Consider the following 20,980-nt stretch of genomic DNA (forward strand, 5'->3'; position numbering starts at 1 on the left):
CTCTATAGTCAGGATTTTTCCTTCTGCTTCTGAGAAGGGAAAGAACAGAGTCTGGTTAGGAAAGATTTCCTAGTAAAATCTCCAGCCACCATTTTACTCTTACCACCTTCTCTATCAGCTCAGAGACACTAATAATAACTGCATCGCTTATGGTTCCTTAACTTGTTCCTGAGGAAAGCTTGAAGTACTTGGATTAGTCAAAGTTCAGTTTCTTCATTTTTAAATAAGAGCATTGTACTAGAAAACCTCTAAGGTCCATTTTAGTTCTTCATGATCCTATGAATAGAATTCATTCATTTTTTCATTCAATATCTATTGATATTGTTACATAGCTACTTACACTAAGTAATGTTGATATTATATATATAATATTGATGTATGTAAGTTATTTATAATAAGTAGCCTACATATAATAGAGGTATTATGAATATAATATTGATATTATATATAAGTTATTTATGTTAAGTAACTTGCATATAATATTGCTATTATGTACGTAATATTGATATTCTATGTAACCTATCTATATTAACTCTTTTGGTGCTGAAAAAGATTTTTCTTTTGTTCCAATGCTGATTATTTTGGGCCAAATTTGGGCCAAAATATGAATTTCACAAGGGTTCAATTTAGTTACAGTTTATGTTGGTTTCTTCCTAACCATCCTAAAAATGATCCTAAAAAAACTAATTACCAAATAAAACTTGGCAAGAACATGTATTTTTTCAAAATAACATGCTCCTGCACCAAAAGAGTTAATATTGGTGGGAGTTCCAAGGTTAAGAAAGGGTTTTTACACTCCAGTAACTTTTTTCTACTTGGGAAAGAGGAAGGGATGTTCACAAATATTTAACCACACACATAGTACAAGCCAACAGACACAGGAGAGCTACAGTTATTTAAGGGCTTGGGTTCAGAAGAAGAATTGTTGCGGAATGGCTGGTCACGGAAGTAGAGGTGAGACTTGGGTGGACAGGATTATGATAAATGTAAAGAAGGAGTCTGGGACAACCAGAGAAAAATGCAAAGCCTCAAAGATGAGAACAGGAAGAAGGGTGTGTTCAGGAAATAGTCTGGAGTCCACTTTGTCTGCAGTGGAGGGAATATTAATGGAGCAAGAGATAAAGCCTGGTCAGAAAAGACAACCACTCTCCACAAACTTCTCCCAACCCATCCCACTCTAATGAGGCCACTTTCAAAAGAAAATAAACCTTTGTTTTTATTGGTAAGTTTTATTTTTAACATCATGCAAGATCTCATGGATCCCCTAAAAAATCCTGTCCACTATATAATCCCTGAAAAGAGTAAAGCATAGTCACTCGAGATCTGGTTGTGACTGATAGTATAGGCATATAAGTAGTTAACAAAAATGATGGGTGAGGGCTTTCCTAAGTCAGTCCCAGGCTTGTCCAAAGCTTTTCATCTGTGTTTGCTTGCTGCCTAAAATGGTCTTTGTTTTTTGTAGTTGTTGCTATTGTGTACAAAAATCCTTTGAACCAAATTTGTTCACCTCTACTTACTTCTTCCCAAGTTCTTTGAATTCTTCAAATCTGTTTTTATAGTATGACTGATATCCTGACTATCTTATTTGTGTCTCTTGAGAGCAGGGGACAAGCAGCATGTAAAGAAGAATGGAGAAGAAACACAGGAAAGCTTTCTTTCCCCCAAGTCAGCTGCCCCTTAAGCTGTAAAGGCTACCATACTGCCCTTGACTTCTGGGGTGATACCTTTGGGGGGGGTGTCATGTGACTGCTTAATGATGGATATAGTTTGTCTGATGAATACTCTTTGTTGGAATTAAGCCCCTTATTCATGAGGTCTGCATAGTGGGAGTTCTGTATTCTGCTTCAAGGGGTATCCCTTACAAAAGGGGGAAAAAGGGACTATGGTATGAAAGAGAGGAGAAAAGAAGAAGGAAAAGAGACAGAAGAGAAACAGAGACACAGGGAAAAGCCACAACCTGATGGAATGGGGGAGATGCTTTGTGGTCATGGGGAAAGATTAGCTTTCATTTTCGAACATCTCTGCAAGCCCTCTCCATGTTCCAACTTGTTGACAAGACTCTATAAGGTGATGGCATAGTTACAGTCTCAATGCAGATTAATAAGTCATTTTAGAAAAAAAGAAGGCAGGTCTGCACTAGAAGGGCAACACAATGCCCCCCTCACCTGTTATCAAAGGATGCTATCTGTTTGATGTTTTTTGTGCAATATCTTTCTGACACAGTGGCCCTCCTATGGAGAAGATATCTGGGTTTGAATATATGAGGAAATGAATAGGGATCTACAAATAAATCTACGTACAATAATATGAGTTTGGGGTTGTGTATTTGGATATATGGGCTTTCTGTATATGTGTATGTGCCTGCCTGTGTATATTTGAGGATTTGTGATTGTATGCAGGTGTATATAATGTGTTTTGTTTTGTTTTGTTTTTTTGCAAGGCAATAGGGTTAAGTGACTTGCTTAAGGTTACACAGCTAGGTAATTATTAAGTGTCTGAGGTCTCATTCGAACTCAGGTCCTCCTGATTCCAGGGCCAGTGTTCTATCCACTGTGCCACCTAGCTGCCCCCAATATTGTGCAACTGCATATTGTCTCTGGGACAATTTCCTTACCTGTTAAAATGGGAGATAATAATACATTAACCATCTCATAAGGTGGTTATGAAGAAAGCACTTTGTAAAATAAAACACTAAGAAGTCTGAATATTAATTTTATTATAGACTCTCTGGGTATGTTTCTGTTAATAAAAGAGTAATCGTAACTTCCATGTAAATGCTGTCTTGTTTAAGGTTTACTAGAGAGGGCTTCATCATTCCTGAGATACCATAGCATTTTTTGCTCAACACATAAATGACTTAACATCATAGAAGTACAATTCACTTTTATAGTCTTTGAAGGTTTGCAAAGTACTTTTTTAAAAATCACAATTACATAAAATAGCATAATTATTATTTCTCTTTTAAAAATTATTTTATTTTTGGGTGGCTAGGTGGCGCAGTGGATAGAACACTGGCCCTGGAGTCAGGAGGACCTGGGTTCAAATTTGACCTCAGACACTTAATAATTACCTAGCTGTGTGGCCTTGGGCAAGCCACTTAACCCCATTTGCCTTGCAAAAAAAAACCTTAAAAAATATTTTATTTTTTAATGAATGAAAATCTATTTTTATCCCTCTCACCTCCAAATGGCTTTTTTTTTAAAATTAAATTTATTGGGGCAGCTAGGTGGTGTAGTGGATAGAGTACTGGTTCTAGAGCCAGGAAGACCTGAGTTCAAATTTGGCCTCAGACACTTAATAATTATGGAGGTGCATGACCTTAGGCAAGTCACTTTAACCCCAATGCCTTGCAAAAAAAACCAAACAAACAAAAAGAAAGAAATTGTAATAATTGGCAATCAACCAAAACTAATTTTTATATTGGCCATATCTAAAAATATATGTCTCATTTTGTACCCTGAGTCCACCGTTGCTCTCTGAAGGTGTGGAGCATGTTTTAGGGGTCCTTTGGAAACACTGGTTGGTTAATTAGAATTCTCACACTTTTCAATTTTTTTGTCTTTAGCATGTTGTTGTTCCACTGGTTCTTCTCACATCACTTTACATCAGTTCATAAAATTTTTCCAGATTTTTCTGAAACTATCTTTTTAATTTCTCATGGCTTTCATAAACCATGTTTGTTCATCCATTCCCCAACTGATGAAGGCATCTCTTTCAGTTTCTAATTCTTTGCCACCATAAGAGATGCAGTTAATATTTTTGTCCTCTTCAAAATCTTTTTTTGATTTTTTTAGGTGGTAAAGTGGTGTCATGGAAAGTATAATCTCTCACATTTTATAATGGAAGAAAGTGAGACTGAGAGAATCCAAGACACTCACATCTGGCCACACAACTAGTAAAGTGAAGACTCAAACACGGGCTCTGATCCCAGGCCCAGGGCTCTTTCTACCACATGACTCTGCCTCTCATAACAAACTGTTTTGCTTCCCAAGTGGGTCAAAGGTTAACAGCAACTGGCCCAAAGTATGTTTCTGGCCAATGTTGGGGTGAGGGAGCTTCTATTGGACTCCAATTAGGCTCCCTTTGAATAAGAACTCTTTTACAGGTGTATGGTGCATTATCTGTTCCAGCACAATTTATTTTCATTAGCTTATTTGAGCCCCTCAACAATCCTAGGAGAGAAAGAGGATAGATATTATTATCTCCAGCTTAAAATTTTTTTTATTGATATATGTTGAAAAACACTGATTCAACTTAAACATTTCCATAGTTGACGTACAGAGAAAGAAGACTGCATATGGAAGCCTCCATTATTCGATATCTATTTGACAAAACTGAGGCCAAAGAAGCAACTTAGTACATATATAGCAAACTTATTTGTTCTAGAACCCAGCACTTTGGATTCCACATGGACTTTCTTTCTTTCTTTTCAAGTGGGCTTTTTAAAGCTGATAGAGGGGAAAGTGAAAGAGTTGTTAGTTCTAGACTCAATATTTGACCATCATTTTCCTCAGAGGAACAGGTCTTTCAGTTTTCTGAATTCCACTTGGCATTTAAAAAAAAAGCATTATGAATTAGGAGGCTGATACTCCAAATGAAAAGAATACTGGAATTGAGGAGAGGACCTTAATTAGGGAATGACTGAAAAGTTGTGGGACATGATTGTTTTGGAATACAATGAGGGGATAGTTTTAGAAAAGTCTGGGAAGATTTACTTGAACTGATGCAGAGTGAAGTGAGCAGAACCAGTACATTGTACATATAACAGCAATATTGTAATGATGATCAACTGTGAAAGACTTAATTATTCTGCTCAAGACAATGACCCAAGACAATTCCAAAGGACACACAGTAAAAAATGTTATCCACCTCCAGAGAGAGAATTTATGAACTCTGAGTGTAGATTGAAGAGTGTATATGTGTGTTTTTGCAACATGGTTAATATAGAAATAAATTTTGTATGATTTCACATGTATTAGTGAAATCATATTGCTTGTCTTCTCAAAGGATGGGGGAGGGGCAGGAAAATTTGAAATTCAAAATTTTTTTTAACGAATGTTAAAGGGAAACTAGGTGATCCAATGAATAGAGCACCAGTCCTGGAGTCAGGAGGACCCGAGTTCAAATCCAAACTCAGACACTTAGTAGTGTGCCCTGGGCACAAAAAAAGAAATTTTAAAATATTTTCAAAATGTAATTGGAACATTTTAATGAAATAAAACTTTTCAAAAATTTAAAAGAAAGAAGGGTTGGCTAGGTGGTGCAGTGGATAGAGCACCAGGCCTGAAGTCAGGAGTACCTAAGTTCAAATCCTGCCTCATACACTTAATAATTACCTAGCTAAGTGGCCTTGAACAAGCCACTTAACCCCACTGCCTTGCAAAAACCTAAAAAAAAAATTAAAAGAAAGAGTACTGAACCTAGAGTCAAGACATCTGGGTTTGGGTACAAGTTTTACTATCAGACTGTCAATTGACCTTGTGACCTTGGGCTGCCCATTGCAACTCACTGTGCCTCGTTTGTAAGATAAGCCTTTGGATTTGGTGATCTCTAAGGTCCATTCTGGCTCTGATATTTTATGATACAATATTTTCAAGCTATCATCTGTCACCAAGACAAAACTTTAAGTTTATCGGTTTTTCTCTTTTTAGGAGCAGTTAGATCAATAGGGAGTTGGCAAAAATCGTATGGACTCAAGACTCAACAGAGGATGTTCTATAGAGTTCTGGAGGCTCCAAGACCCACCCTGCCATGGGAGAACTCCTCAGCTGTGCTTGTTCCCCAGCATGCCAACCTCTGGCTTCCCCATTGTGGGTCCCCTACAGGCAACTTTGTGTGCTCTGGTGTTTGACAACACCATGGGTGTGGTTCCTGAGCTCTTGTACAGCTGCCAAGCCCTACCTCACAAAGGGAAGACTATGGGGACCCAGGATCAGGGAAAGAAGTGGGCAGAGAATCAATAAAAGATATTTGTATGTAACAAGGTCTCCCGGGCTGACATCACTCAGGTCTGATGTTGGTTTAATGTCGCATTTTGGTGGCTTTTTTTTTTTTTGGCCAGGAGAGATACTGGAGACTCTTAACCTAGTGTTATTGTTTGTAGGGTTGTCATACTGGGTGTTAACTTTATTACAAGATGGGGTGTTGTGTTGTTGTTCTTTCAACCCACTAAGTGGCCCGTCTTCCATGAAGTTCAAAGTGAATAACATATAACATCTAATTATACCTGGGGAGGGTCCTTCTGTGGTCAGGTGGGACTGGGGACTGTCCCCATTTCCCAGCTGGGAAGACTGAGGTGGAGCATTTTGCCCAAGGCCAGAGGATGAATCAGGGGAAATGTTGTGAGTGGGATGATGTTATTGACTCCTCAAGATTCTGCTAACTCATATCGTCATTCATTCATTTGTTCATTCATTCATTCACTATCTACTCATGTCTTCTCTGTATCCAACCCTATACCTAGATGACTATTTTAAAAAGTAAAACCAAGTGGATAGAGCACAGGAGTTTGAATCCAACCTCAGAAACTTGACACTTGCTAGTTGTGTGATTCTCAGCAAGTCACTTAACTCTTACTGCCTTGCATCCAGGGTCATCTCTAGTTGTCCTGATTCATATCTGACCACTGGATCCAGATGACTCTGGAGGAGTAAGGTAACTTAGCTGAGGCTGGTAACTTAACAAAGCACACACTCATTTGATCCAATTCATGCGCTTGTCATGGCATCACTTCCCCTGATGTCATGCTCTTCTTCAACAAAGGACAAACATCAATCAAAACACATGGTCCCTATCTGCCCTCAGGGGTTTCCTATATCCTTGGAGAAACAGGTCAGGATACATGGTAGATTATAGATTTAGAAATGGAAAAGAACTTTGCACTCATCTAATCCAACCACCTTATTTCATAGGGGAGGAACTTGAATTTGAAAAAGGTTTAGTGACCTTCTTCATTGGTCACACTGGCAGTAAATATTAGAGGAAGAATCTGAATCCAGATCCTGAGACTCTAGTTCCCTCATTCTTTTTTCTATCTCCTTCAGGGTGAACTACAGAGAAAGAAGAGCTCAAGTAAGTCAACCTGTCCCAAAGGATTAAAATGGGGCCAAAGACTCATTTGTTCCCAGGGAAAAAAGTTAATGGTCTCCCATTAATTATATATGTGATTTTGTACTAGAATATATTACATTTCTCTAGACTTCAGAGTAGCAAAGAACTTTCACTTCCATTGCTGAGTTTGATTTCATTTATAGATGAGGAACTCAAGACTCTGAGATTAAGTTGAGTATCTAAGGTCACCATAAGGGACAGAATAAGGACCTCTAATTTCAATGCCAGTGCCCAGTATAACATAACTAATAAGTATCTAAGATCAGATTTGAACTCAGGATTTCCTGACTTCAGGTCCACAATGTCACTAGCTGTCTCATCTTCCCTCAGCAGATGCTGAACTGGTAATGGGCAGGAATGAGATGTAGGCAACATTGAAGAGGGCCTGGAGTAGAATGTGACACTGTCTTGGTAGGAAATATTCAAATGAAAACAGAAACCTCCAGACAGACTAGAAAGGATGCAAGTCACTAAGAAGTGGATGGCATAGTAGGGAGATCTGGGTTCAAATTCTAAGTGATTCTAAGCAAGCCACTTAATCTCTCTGTGCCTTGGATTTCTTATCCTTAAATGAGCCCTGTCTCTTAGTTTTAAGAATCTAATGAGATCACATATGTAAAACATTTGGCAAGCTTGAAAGTGATATGTGATATGATATGCTAGCTCTTATGAGGGAGTTCCTTCAGTTGTCTTTCCTGACCTTTCCCATATCTACTTCTCCTCAGATTTTTTTTGGAGGAGTCAATGTTGTATCATCTAATCAAAGACCTGCATGAATCTAAACATGACCACCATGTACTAGAAGGGAGGAATGAAAATGGGAGGAGTCAAACTTCCGCAAAGCCGGCCCTGAACAAGAATCATGAGCTACCTTGGTCCAGGACCAACAAGTCAGAGACCCAGAGACTTGACTACTATATTGGTATGTGGGAGTATCTAATATGCAAATGTGAAATCAAGACAGAGTGCAAAGTCTCTGAGGCTGGTCACAATGGGACAACTTGTGATGTTTGAGAACTTTATTGGAGAGGTATGAACCTGGAGGAAGGTAGGGCACCACGAGCCTCATCAATGCATGCCAGTGGAGCAAGTGAGTGACAATAGAAGCAAACAGAAGAGTCCTCAAGGAAGATGGGGATCAAACTACTGAAGGAGCAGAAAGGCCAGCAATGTCCTATTGTGAGAGCAGCCATGAAGACCTCTACAAGGAGGATGAGTTGTGTTGATGGGATCACCCGGGGGATCTGTGACCTGGGAAAGGCAATACCTTTCAGTACCAACTCTTCAAGTCTGTTCGTCGAAAACTCCGACTCCCATTTTCAAAAATGATTTTAAAAAATTTCCCCATTTAAAAGATCTGAACTTCATAACTATGTCTTTCCTTTTCTTTTTGTTTTGTGAGATAAGTGGGGTTAAGTGACTTGCCCAAGGTCACACAGCTTTAAGTGTCAAGTGGCTGAGACAGGATTTGAACTCAAGTCCTCCTGACTCAAGGGTTAGAGCTCTATCCACTGGGCCACCTAGCTGCCCCTTGAACTGTATGACTATCAACCAAAACAAATCTTCCATATCCACTGTACACCAGAGAGAATAGTATGTGAGATTGCTAGTTGTAGTAGTAGCTGTCCTTTGTAATTGAAGAGAACCCTGACATATATCTGATGGCATAACTTGTACAATATGCTTATTATAATGAGGGGAACGTTGTACAAAAACATCCTTCTCACTGCCTTTTCCAGAACCTTTTTACCCTGTGTCCTGATTTGATAGTAAACAGGATTTCTGGTGAGGGTCCGGATGCTGAGGGAGTTCTTGGTCTTTGAATATGGTTTCCCTTCCTTATCAGAGAGGCACCTCCATGAAATATCCAAGTCTGACCCTTGAGGGTCTAATCATCAGCTCGAACTTTTCCTCTCTCTGCCTGCAATCATCCTTCCTTCTATAGTATGTAGGTTCTGCTTTCCTTTTTAAGCACATAGATCATAAATTCAGTGTAGCTTTCAAAATTGTCCACCTTGCTTGATTCCCTTTGGCCTTTCTTCTGTGCATTTCAGAAACATGCTTCAATGAGATTCTCTTCATTCTTTTCTTTTCTTCTTTGGTCAGGGCCCCAGGAGCTTCACTAACACATTATTTTCATCTTCTTTGCTCAAAGACTCTTCTGAATCTGCAGGTAGGTTGCAGACCCAGGCCAGAAGGATACTGGACTTTGTAGACTTTATAGAAGATATATTCCCCCTCCTGCATCCTCAGGGTCCAGTCCTTTAGGGGAAAGACCAGGGCACCTTTGGTGGAGGCCCTGGACCAAGACTGTGGCAAATGGAGAAACCTCCATGAGCAAGGTGGATGATCAACTGAATTCAGAGCCCCTATACTTGAGCAAAGGTGGGAATAAACGTAGAGGTAGAAAGAACTATAGATTCTTTAGAGTACAGACTGCCTTCTAGTACAAACTCCTATCAGAAGAAGGCTTGTTCTTTTTTTCCTCTTTGCATCTTTAATGCTTAGCACAGGGACTGAAAGATAGCAGGTACTTTATATTTAAAAAAAATTAATTGATGAATCCTTGCTATAGCCTCTCCACCTGATGAGCATTTGCTTTGAGCATTTCTAGGAACTGAGAACTCACTCTCTCCCAAGTTCATGGTTGGGAGTATTCCTGTGGAGGTTGGATGAGGTTTTCTTCAGAAGAGGAGATCCCTACTTCACAGAGGAGGTTGGACAAGATAGTATCTAGTCCCCACGTACTAGGGTGTTCCTCCCACTCCAAGAAGCTATCACAACAAAATACCCAAGAATGGGTACCCAGTAGGCCCTTAATAAAGACCACTCAGAATGGATTGAACTGAACTTTAAAAGGTCCTGGGCAGGAAACATTGCTTTTTGGCTTGGCAGGGAGCCCATGAAGGGAATTACCAATGTCGGCTTTGCCCTAGCAACTCACATTCCAGATCTGTAAGCATATTCACTATGGGAGGGGCAATGGCAGGATGAAGACATTTGGGGCTTCTGCAGTTCATGCCAGCTGCCCCCTCCCAGACCTGGAATCAAGCCCCAGTTATCTGGATGAGGAATTATTCCCTGAACTTGGATGTTGTCTTTGGCTAGGAGGGGAGTATGGCCCAGATAAGGGTGGATGGATCGCGGAGGTGTGTCACAGAGACCCAGGGATGTCTTCTTCACCTGCATTCACTCAGTGACCAGCTTGAATGGCAGGCTGGAGGGCATATTTGCCTTGGCCTCCAGCCAGGGCCGCCTAGCCAGTGAGTAATGCACAAGGACTGTTTGGCTTCAGTTCAAGGGAAATGGGCTGGAGACAGGGCCTCCTCGGCCTGCTGGGGCTCAGTTCCGGGTGGGGGGGGGTGCTTCCCAGAAAGTTGTTTCTGTTGCTGTTGCTGCTGACAATGCCGCCTCCACCTCCTCTCCTCTTAGAAGGGTAAGAGAGGTCAGCATAGGTCCCAGGGAGGAGACCCAAGTCAGGGTAGGAGGCCCCAGGGAGACTCTGTAAGCACAATTAAAGATCTTTCTTAGAACCCAAGAATATTAGCCTTGAAAGAGGCCTTGACATTCACCTAAGTCCAAACCACTCCTCTTTGAGAGGAAAAGACTGAGGCCCAGAGAGGGGACGTCACTTATCCAAGGTTGAATAGGGAGGGAAGGATGAGTCTGGGATCAAGGACTAGGTCTCCTGACTTCCCAGGTCTCTTTCCAGCACACCATTCTGCCTTTAATTCTCTATACTAAGGGTTGTAGGGCTTTATGAATTTCTTTTTCTTGAGTATTCATTCTGGTAAAGTTTAAATCTACCTCAGTCCTACTGTAGTGTATCCATACTCTCCCCTCTCACCTCTACTATTCCCCATCAGGATAAACAAAGAGAATGCATATTTACATTAATATTCAACTAGTTTATGGTCAGAAAAGTAAATTTTTTTCCCTCTTCCTCCTTCCCAACCTCAAAACTAATACAAATCATTTGGATTTTTGCTGTTGCTAAAAGTGGGGCAGCTAGGTGTATAAGTAGGTAGAGTTAGCAGGATTTCGAGTGAATCCTGCTTCAGACACTTAACTCTGGCTTAATCTCCTTTAGCCTCAGTTTTCTCATCTGTAAAATAGAGGGAATAGTAACACATACCTCCTTGTGAAGATCAAATGAGATAACTTGTAAACCGCTTTGGAAAACTTACAAGTATGATTATAAATGTTGCTGTTGTAGCTTCCTCCTTGTTCTCTCTTCAAATGTTCTTAGAGTACTTTGTATGTCTACTTTGTATTAGGTTGATTTCTGGACTAGTGTGCCTCCTGTTAGACTTGATGCTCCTTGAGACTGTTTTATCTTGCATTTTCCCTAGCTTCTAGCATAGTGGCTAACTCACAGACAGCTATACAGACATATAGAGTCAGAAAGACCTGAGTTCAAATTCTGTCTTACAGACTTACAAGCTCTGTGCTTCTGGGTCAGTCACTTAATTTCTGTTTGCCTTAGTTTCCTCATCTACTAAACATTATCTATCTCAAAGGGCTGTTAGGCTCCCTCAAGCTAATATAGGCCAAATACTAGATAAATGTTAATTATAATAATAATAATTATTATTCTCCAGCACCCATTATTTTTCATGCACTGTGCTAGGCAATGGGATAAAAAGACAAAGATAAAAAAGGCAAAAAAAGACAAAGCATGGTCCTGGACAAAGAGAATTTTAATCAGAGGAGCTGTATTCAAATGGTGCCTGTGTGACCTTTCACAAGTTATAACCTCTCAGGGTCTTAATTTTTTCACATCTAAGCTGAAAGCATTGAACTAGGTGACCCCTGAGGTCTCTTCTGTCTCCAACATTCTTTAATTTCTCTCTAGGCCTCAGTTTCCACATTAGTAAAATGACCTTTGAAATTGTTTCCTATTCTATCTGGGTCTATGATCTGGAATGGAAACTGTGAATCAAATTGCACTTGCCTGTAATTGAGTACGTACTGCATCATATACTACCTTTCACCCTGGGGCAGCCAAAAACACTTTTCTATTTAAATATGAAAGTTAAAACCATATTTACTGGGGGTGGCTAGGTGGTGCAGTGGATAGAGTACCTGCCCTGGAGTCAGGAGTACCTGAGTTCAAATCTGACCTCAGACACTTAATAATTACCTAGCTGTGTGGCCTTGGGCAAGCCACTTAACCCCATTTGCCTTGCAAAAACCTAAAAAAAAAAAACCCCTAAAAAAAACAAAACCAAACCATAATTCTTTCCAGTGCAGAGGGAGCCAATAAGGAATAGCAATATTAATATTGAGAATCCCATCATTTGTGTACACTAATGGCATCACTACCCATGTCAGTAGGGTACCAGCTTTGATTTATCTCCTTAGGGAGAGAATGGATTTTCACAGGGCTAGTCCCACTGGTCTAGCACTTGATTCCCTAAATTGGATTATTGCCTGGCCTTGGCAGGGGTCAAAAGTTAGGTTTTCATTGGGCAACAGAGGTCCAGGTATGATCAGTGCTCATGTGCAAGGTGGATATGTCTTCTCATCAACAAGGACACACATTGGAAAAAAATATTTATTTTTTCAATAAACAAAAATTTCAATAAACAGAAAAACAGTGCCTTTGAAACAAATATGCACAGTCAGACAAAATAAATTCCCACATTGGCAAGGACACACACACACACACACACACACACACACACACACACACGTATATGTGAGATGACTGGCTGGCTAGGGGTAGGGGCACAGTCTGAGGCTTTATGAAAGAGTATAACCAATTAGCCTGTCTGGACCTTAGAGGTTTTAAGGCATGGAAAGTACCTACCACATTATAGGATTCTATGACTAGACCTAGAAAAGACCCTTAGCGGTCATTTAGTCCAATACCTTAACCTTATAGAGGAATAAACTAAGGCCTAGACAAGTTAAATAATTTCTCAAATTCACACAGGTAGCAAAGAGCTGATTTAGAATTTGAACCCAGGTCTTTGTGATCCACGATCTAATGCTCTTCTCACCACACCACTGCTTCCACTTAATCGCCTCTCTGCCCTTACGGGACATAAAGTAGCCACTTATTTAAATGAGTGTGAGGTGGGAACGATGGCACCTGGGAACAAGAAAGTGATATGGACAGTGGGAACAGAAAGCTGGCCTCAATTTTAAAAAACTCTGGAGAAAACACTAGAAATTATAGAGGATACTTTATTCCTGGTCTGCTTAAAATGGGGAAACCAGCAAAGTTTGTGTTGGGATAGAAGTGGGAGCTGGGGAGAGATAACTAGCTTTTCCTTTCTGCACTTTCTCTTTATGTGACCCCTTCTTTCCTCACCAAATCAAATCCCTAAGGTACTCTCCTCTTTTGTAGGACCAGCCCTAGCAAACTCTATTCTGGACAAAAATGGCAGTATCTATCATTTACTTTTCAAAATAAATGTACGTCACTATAAATATGTAAATAAACAAATATACATACACAAACAAATACACATGAGAGAAATATATAAATATTCTTAGAGAATAAATGTGAATATATAAATAATATGACCACATACATATAAATATAAACAAAAATATACATACATGCATGCATACACATATACACCACACACACACATATTTACACATATGGAGAAAATTAGACCAGACACCTCAAAGGTCCTTGCCTGTGATCATAGTGTAACTGGAGAAACTTCAGGCAGACTAGTTCCCCAAAATACCACTATTCACTTGATAGTAGCTGCCAGAACATGTTTGATAACTAAGAAGAATTAATCAATAAGTCATTATCTGAATTCCATTGAGGAAATGTTCCTACAAGATGTCATTCTAGATTCTGACAGAGATATCATAAAATATAAGATGAAATCATGACCCTTAAGGAGCAAAATGACAGTCATCCATGCATTTGTAAAGAATTTTGGAACTGGACTTTGGAGATCATCTCTAATCCAATTCAATGCAACCCAATCCCATAAATAATTATTAAATACTTACTATGTGACAGTTGCTTGGGCTAAATTCTGGGGGATACAAAAAGAGGCAAAAGATAGTCTCTGTCCTAAAGGAATTTACAATGTAATGGGGAAGACAACATGCAAACAAATATAGACAAAACTAGCTATGCAGAAGATCAATAAGAAATAAGAGGAAGGCACTCGAATAAAGAGGGATTGGGGAAATCTTCCTGTAGAAATTGGGTTTTAGTTAGGACTTACAGGAAACTTAATAAATACTTATTGATTGATTGATTGATTCATAGACTTTTACTTCAAAGAAATTAAAAAAAAAAACAGGAAAAAGACCCATATGTACAAAAATATTTGTAACGGTCCTTTATTGTATTGACAAAGAACTGAGAACAACAGTGGTGCCCATAAATTCAAGAATGGTTAAACAAATTATCATGCATTAATTTAATGGAATATTATTGCATTCTAAGAAATGACAGAAGGGATGATTTCTGACTGATGAACAAAGAGCAAAATGAGCAGAATTGTAAGGACAATTCCTACAATCACAATATTGTAAAGAAAGATGATTTTGAAAGATCTAAGAACTCTGATCAATGAAACGACCCATCATGAATTTGTAGGACAGAAGGAAGTATGTTACCTACTTCCTGACAGAAAGGTTATGATGGGCTCAAAGTGCAGGAGACATATGTTTTTGAACATGGCTAATGTGGGATTTCGTAATGACAGACTATGCATATTTGGAAATCTGTTATGAGGATTTTAGTCTTATTTTTTCAATTGAGGAGGTGAGGTGAGAGGAAGAAGGGATATTTTTAACTCCCTAAAACAAAACAAAAAAAAAATGGGAAGTGATTGAAGTATTTTTTAAAAAATAATATGCATCAGAGAACGGAAGGAAGACTAGAAAGAAACTCAAATTGGACAACTTTTGAAAGGTACATGCTGAATTTATTATAAACTTAATTTATTACAAACTTAAAAGGAAGTGAACTGTATGTAATAAAGACCCACAATTTCAAGTACAATTGTATTATTTGTTCTTTTTTGTATTTGGAATTGCTCATTTTATTTGATGCTTGGTAAGCTCAGAATCTACAAAATATTTTTAAAAGAAAAAAGTCTCACAGTTTGAAAGTTGAGTATATTTTTAGTAACTGTTTTACTGATGTGCTTTTCTTATTTTTACATATCTATTTCAGATGACTTCTCTGAAACTCCCAGTTTGAACTCTTTTGCTAAAAAATGTGTAGTGAAGCAAAATAAATCAGTACAATGCTATGCCTGAGAGTATGTGCCTATATTGCTATTTCTGAATTCTATGGATTGACTCTGCAGTCTTGGTGTCTCTATTGCCTCTCTGCCTGAATTGGCATGCCCTTCACTCCTAGGCAACTTTGTTGGGTTTTGGTAAAATAATGTCTTTTTTCATGGGGAAGATTACCATTTGAGTTCTTTTATGGCTCCATCTTTTTTTTTTAATCATTTTTTTGTTGGTCATTCTCTCATCCTCAGAGCCTGCTTAGCTAACAGTGCCCATCCTTTCTTTTCTCCTTATCAGGGAGTCCCAGTAATTCTTTTGAGTGACAAATGGTCCCCATGGATTACATTCCCTGAACATCCAAGATTTCTCAGCAAAACTCTGTCATCTTGCTGCAATTATAGATGATAAACTCAAGTATCACACCGTCATTTGTTTCTGTCCATGCGCTTCTGAGCTGAAACCATAGCAACTTGTTAGATCTTCTTCAGCTTCCCTCTTGGTCCAGGAATGTTCTAACCCACCACTTCCCTCCTGAGATGATGCTCCACCTTTAGCCTTCTAAGTCCTGACCGAACCCTTGATTGATCAGAGATCTGAAGTAGTTTTCAATGTTATTTTCCTTTATATTATTATATAAATTATCCTCCTGGTTTTAATTTCATTACTTTTTTCTTTTTTTAAGGCAATCAGGGGTAAATGATTTGCCCAGGGTTTCACAGGCTTATTTAATTTTTTAATAGTGGAATTCATACATTGTTTTTCGGTGACGGTCTTTATACCAAAGAGGCAGCAAAAGTCCATTTGCTAGGATGGTCCTGGACAAAAGGATCTGATAAATGAATTCAATTGATCAGTAAAAAACAGGAATAACTGATAACATCTCCAAGTGGGCATTTATTTAAAAGAACAATCTGGAGGTAATTAATCTTCAACTTGGAATGATAGAATGTTAGAGCTGGAGCAGATTGCAGTGGTTTGGTGTCCACTGAGAGGGAATTCTTCAGTAAAGAGTCACAGAGATCTGTATTTGATCTGGGTTTAACTTTTTTTATTAATTAACTGGAAAAAAAATAAATCAGATGACAAATCACAGGATTATTGGTTTAGAGACCATCTGAATCTACACCCCTGATCATGATGAGAATTGAGGTCTGGAATGGTTAAGTAACTTGCCCAAGATCACCAGGATAGCAAGTAGCAGAGCTGGGATTCAAGCCCACTGACTCTAAATTAATTTCTCTTCCCAAAGTATCTCACTGTCTCTCTCTCTCTCTCTCTCTCTCTCTCTCTCATACAACTTCAAAAGGACCTTAACAGGTTTGGTCTTTATGGCCCCTTTGGGGTTTTCCTAGCAAAGATACAGGGTATCTTATTACAAGTCATTTTTCAGATAAGGAAACTGAGGCAAGCAGAGTTAAGTGACTTAGTAAATAGTAAATGTCTGAGGTTGGATTTGAATTCATGAAAATAGCTTTATCCAGTGTGCCACTTAGATGATAATAGGCAAATAATGAAATTTAGTATAAGGTCTAGGTTAAATGTAAAGTCTTAAAAGAGAAGTTTTTTTAACTGAATTTCAAAAGTATAACATGGCAGAGGCATACCTAGACAGAAGTGTATCTAAAAATAAGTTGGGAGTTTTAGCGTACTGAAGTTTGATACATTAATCAATCTACAATCATTTAGTAAGGCCCTTAACTATGACCCTGAGCACTTAGGTAGATTGTGGACATAAAAACCCAAAATGAACAGATTCTTGTCTTTAAGAAGCTTACATACTATTGAAGGAAACAAGACAAATACATATAAATAAATGCAAAATACATATAAAACTAAGTGGTACCTGGTTTAATCAGAAGACCTGACTTCAAATCCCTCCTCAGTCACTTAGTAACTTTGTGACCCACTTACAGGAGAAGTTTATACAAGTAGACTTTAAAGATATCATCTAATCCAAATCCCTTCTTGTAAAGATGAAGAAATTGACACCTAAAAAATAGATTGTCCAAATGCACACAGGTTTTAATAATATAAAATCTCAGCACTGGAAGGAAACTCCTGCTTCAGTCAGCAATAGGGAGCCACAAGGTGATATGGCAGTCAAAAAAGCTAATGCAATACTAGCTTGCATTCATGAAGAGAGGCATGGTGGCAGGCCAGGGCTAGGATGGTGATAATAATATTGGGCCCTCTCTAGCATTATTCGGAATATTTTGGTGGTCAATTCTAGATGCCATATTTTAGAAAGGACATTGATAAGCTAGAGGATACCCAAGGTCAGCTAAGTTCTTGGAGTTCATGCAATAGAATGGGTTGAAGGAAATGGGGATATTTAGCCTGGAAAAAAGGATTGGGGGAGGGGTGATGTTTTCAAGTCTAAAAAAGCTGTCATGGGGAATAGAGATGAGATACTGCTACTTGGCTATAAAAAGGCAGAACTAAGAACAATTAGTGGGAGAAAATTGTAAAGGAGAATATTTAGGGTCCACATAGTAAAAAGTTCTTAAGGGAGAAACCCTAAAGAGGATTATCCAAATTTCTAGAAGTTTTCAAGCAAAGGTTTGAATCTACAATGTGGAGGAGCTGCTTATTGGATAAAATAGCCCATAGGCCTCCCAGGTTTCTTCTGATTGGGGCATTACAAGTTGGTATGGTGGAAAGAACTTTTAAGTTGGAGTCAGAAGCCCTGGATACAAAGTCTTTTCCCCCTTCTTGGTGAAGGTGCAGAGAAGGCCTTGCACAAGATGCTTTTTTGTCTTAGTTGCCTTCTGACTCCAATTCTCTGCTGCTACTACTACATGATCTTGGACAAGAAGCTTAATCTCTCTCTTACAGTTTGCTTGCCCTCTGCATAGGGGGTGGGAGGTGGTCAGTGATCTTTCAGCTTTAAATACCACAGAAGTCAAGTGACTTGCCTGAGGTCACATAACCAGAGTGGCAAAGTTGTCCTAATCCACTAAACCCAAGGATCAATGGAATTGGTATCTAGAAGGGGCCTTGGAGATGGTTTCTAAGCCCAATCCTTAGGCTTCTGTTTATTTTGCAAGGGGGAAAATGGTCTTTGCTGACCATTGTTTAACTCTAGGACAAGGCTGGTTCTGATTTAAATGAATGCCACGAATCTCATTCAGTATTTCCTTGGAGGAAAGAAGAGGCGGGGGTGGAGTGGGAACGACCCGCGCCGTGTATTCTAGTAAATACGGTAGCCAGCATCCCTTTCCTCGGCACCCCCCCACCCCCAACTAGGCATCAGGCCTAATCATTCCCCTCCCCCCTCCCCCAGGGGAAGAGAGAGGAAAAAAATTGTACATTTTGTTCCAGTCCGGCCTCTTTCTGGCCGGGTCTGGCGGCGCGTTCCTGGGGTGATCTATGTGACAGGCTGAGCCGGGCTTCCCTGGGCCAGAGGAGAGAGAGATGGTGAGTCTGAGCTGCGCCAGCCCTAGCCCCGGGGAGAAGAGGGGCGCGCGGTGGCAGTGATGGATGGATGGCTGCAGCCTGCCAGGAGCCCGGAGACGCGCCTACCGGGAGCCCAAGGTGGCAGGTCAGATGGCCGGCGGCCGCTCGGTGGGCAGGCTCTCAAAGTACTGACCCACGAGCGTAGGAGAGCGCCCAAGCCCTGGGCCGACGGCCCAGGAAGTGGGGGGTCCGCAAGGGCAACGGGCAGGACTCTTCGCCGCCCCTACCCAGCCACATCCCAGGCCACCTCCACATTCAGTCCACCCCGGACGAAGCCTTTCTGGTTTATAGGGGAAATGACTTGCTCGGGGTGCCCAAGCTTTGCATTCTTTTGAGAGTGATAAAACTTGGACTCAGTTCTTTAAGGTAGGGAACTCTCAGGTGGAGAGATTCCCAACTGCACCTTTTTCGCAGTTTATAGTCTTATAAAATTGCCAGGGCCACTGATAGGTGACCAGGGTCACACAGGCAATGTGTGTCTTGAACCCGGGTCTTCATGATTATGTGATCAAGTCTCTCCACTGAGTTACACTGCCTCTCACAATCTATGCAAGCAGAGACCTTAAAGATCATCTAATCCATCCTCCCCATTTTAAAGATTAAGACTGACACATAAGAGTAGATCAGCCCAAGTTTGCACATATTTGATAACATAAAATCTCAGCACTGGGAGGGACTCCCTGCCACAGTCAGCCCTGTGTGGTTTGGAGTGTCCTCCACAAATCCCTGAAAGTGGTCATTCAAAGTCTTCTTGAAAATCAGGAGTGCCTCCTGAGGCAGCCCATGCCACTTTGGACCGCTCTAATTCTTAGGAATGTTTTCCCTGATACTTGTCTAGCCACTTCTCCGTTGATTCTTAGGTGTAAATTATTAGAAATAACTTCTCCTGATGGCATCATTCACTTTTCCTCTCGAGTTTCAGAGTAGTTATTAATCAGTCTGTTATCACTGCTCTCTGAAATGCAAATTGGCTTATTAACCTCTGTTCTCAGTTCTTCATTTCTCCTTATCCTTAAACATTTTGAACTGATTTCCCCTGAATCATATGGCCATGGCAATACTAGATAATACAATAAAATGAAAACAATACCAGAATGTTTATTGAACACCCACTGTTAGGTTGAGGGATGAGGGAAGCTACCAGCTATTAAAAGGCTTACCAAGTCTTGTCCATTCAACCCCTGAGATAACTCTAATCACACAGTTACTGAGAGGGTTCAAGACTTTTTAATCATCTTTCTCATGGATTATTGCTACAGCTTTCTAACTGGACTCTTTCTTAGTATTCCTTTCTCCAACCATCCTCCAAACAACTATTAAAGTCATCTTCCTAAAGTACATCTGACCATGTCACTACGTTCCTCAAGAAGTTTCAGTGACTCCCCCTTTGCCTCTGAAGTAACACATGCCTCACTTTGGTTTTAAAGCCCTTCACAAATCTTTGTTCAACCTATTTTTGAGAATTCTGTTTGTGAATTCTATATTACAGTAAACTGGCTTCTTTTTGCTGTTCCCACCACTCAGCATTCCATCTCCTGCCTCTCTCTGTCTTTTGTATAGGCTCTCACCAGTCTCTGGAATGTACTTTCTTTTTTCTTCAGACTCTTAGATAATTTAACTTCCTTCAAGACTCAGTTCAAGTGCAACTTTGGGAAGCCTTTCTTGCTTCCCCAAATGGTTAATATTTTCTCTTCAAATGATGCTATATTTATATTTTTTATATATATCTCCTACCCCCCACCCTCCCAGTGGACTATATAAGCCCTTTGAAGGTGGTTTTTCATCTTGCTATTTTATCCTCAGCACCTAAAACAGTGACTTGCACATAGTAGGCCCTTAATAAATATTTGTTGGATAGGTTTGGTATCTTTGCATAATGGTTGGATCAATGGTTCTTATTTTTTTTTGTGTGTTTTAGATCCTTTTGACAGTCTGGTGAAGTCTATGAACCTTTTGTCAGACTGTTTTAAGTGTAAAAAATAAAATACAAGATTATAAAATGAGCCAAAGGCTCTTGCTACATGGACCCCCGAGATCTCTGAATGGAGCACATGGGAACCTGTGGATTCTGGTTTTAGAATCCATGTCTTAGACAGTGACACTGGGCCTTGGAGGCAGAATATCTGTGTTCAGGTCCTTGTTCTAACACATTGATCACCAAATGTTAAGCAACTTTTCACCATCGTCC

The sequence above is a fragment of the Macrotis lagotis genome, chromosome X, assembly GCF_037893015.1.
Source record: "Macrotis lagotis isolate mMagLag1 chromosome X, bilby.v1.9.chrom.fasta, whole genome shotgun sequence".
Taxonomy (NCBI): domain Eukaryota; kingdom Metazoa; phylum Chordata; class Mammalia; order Peramelemorphia; family Peramelidae; genus Macrotis; species Macrotis lagotis.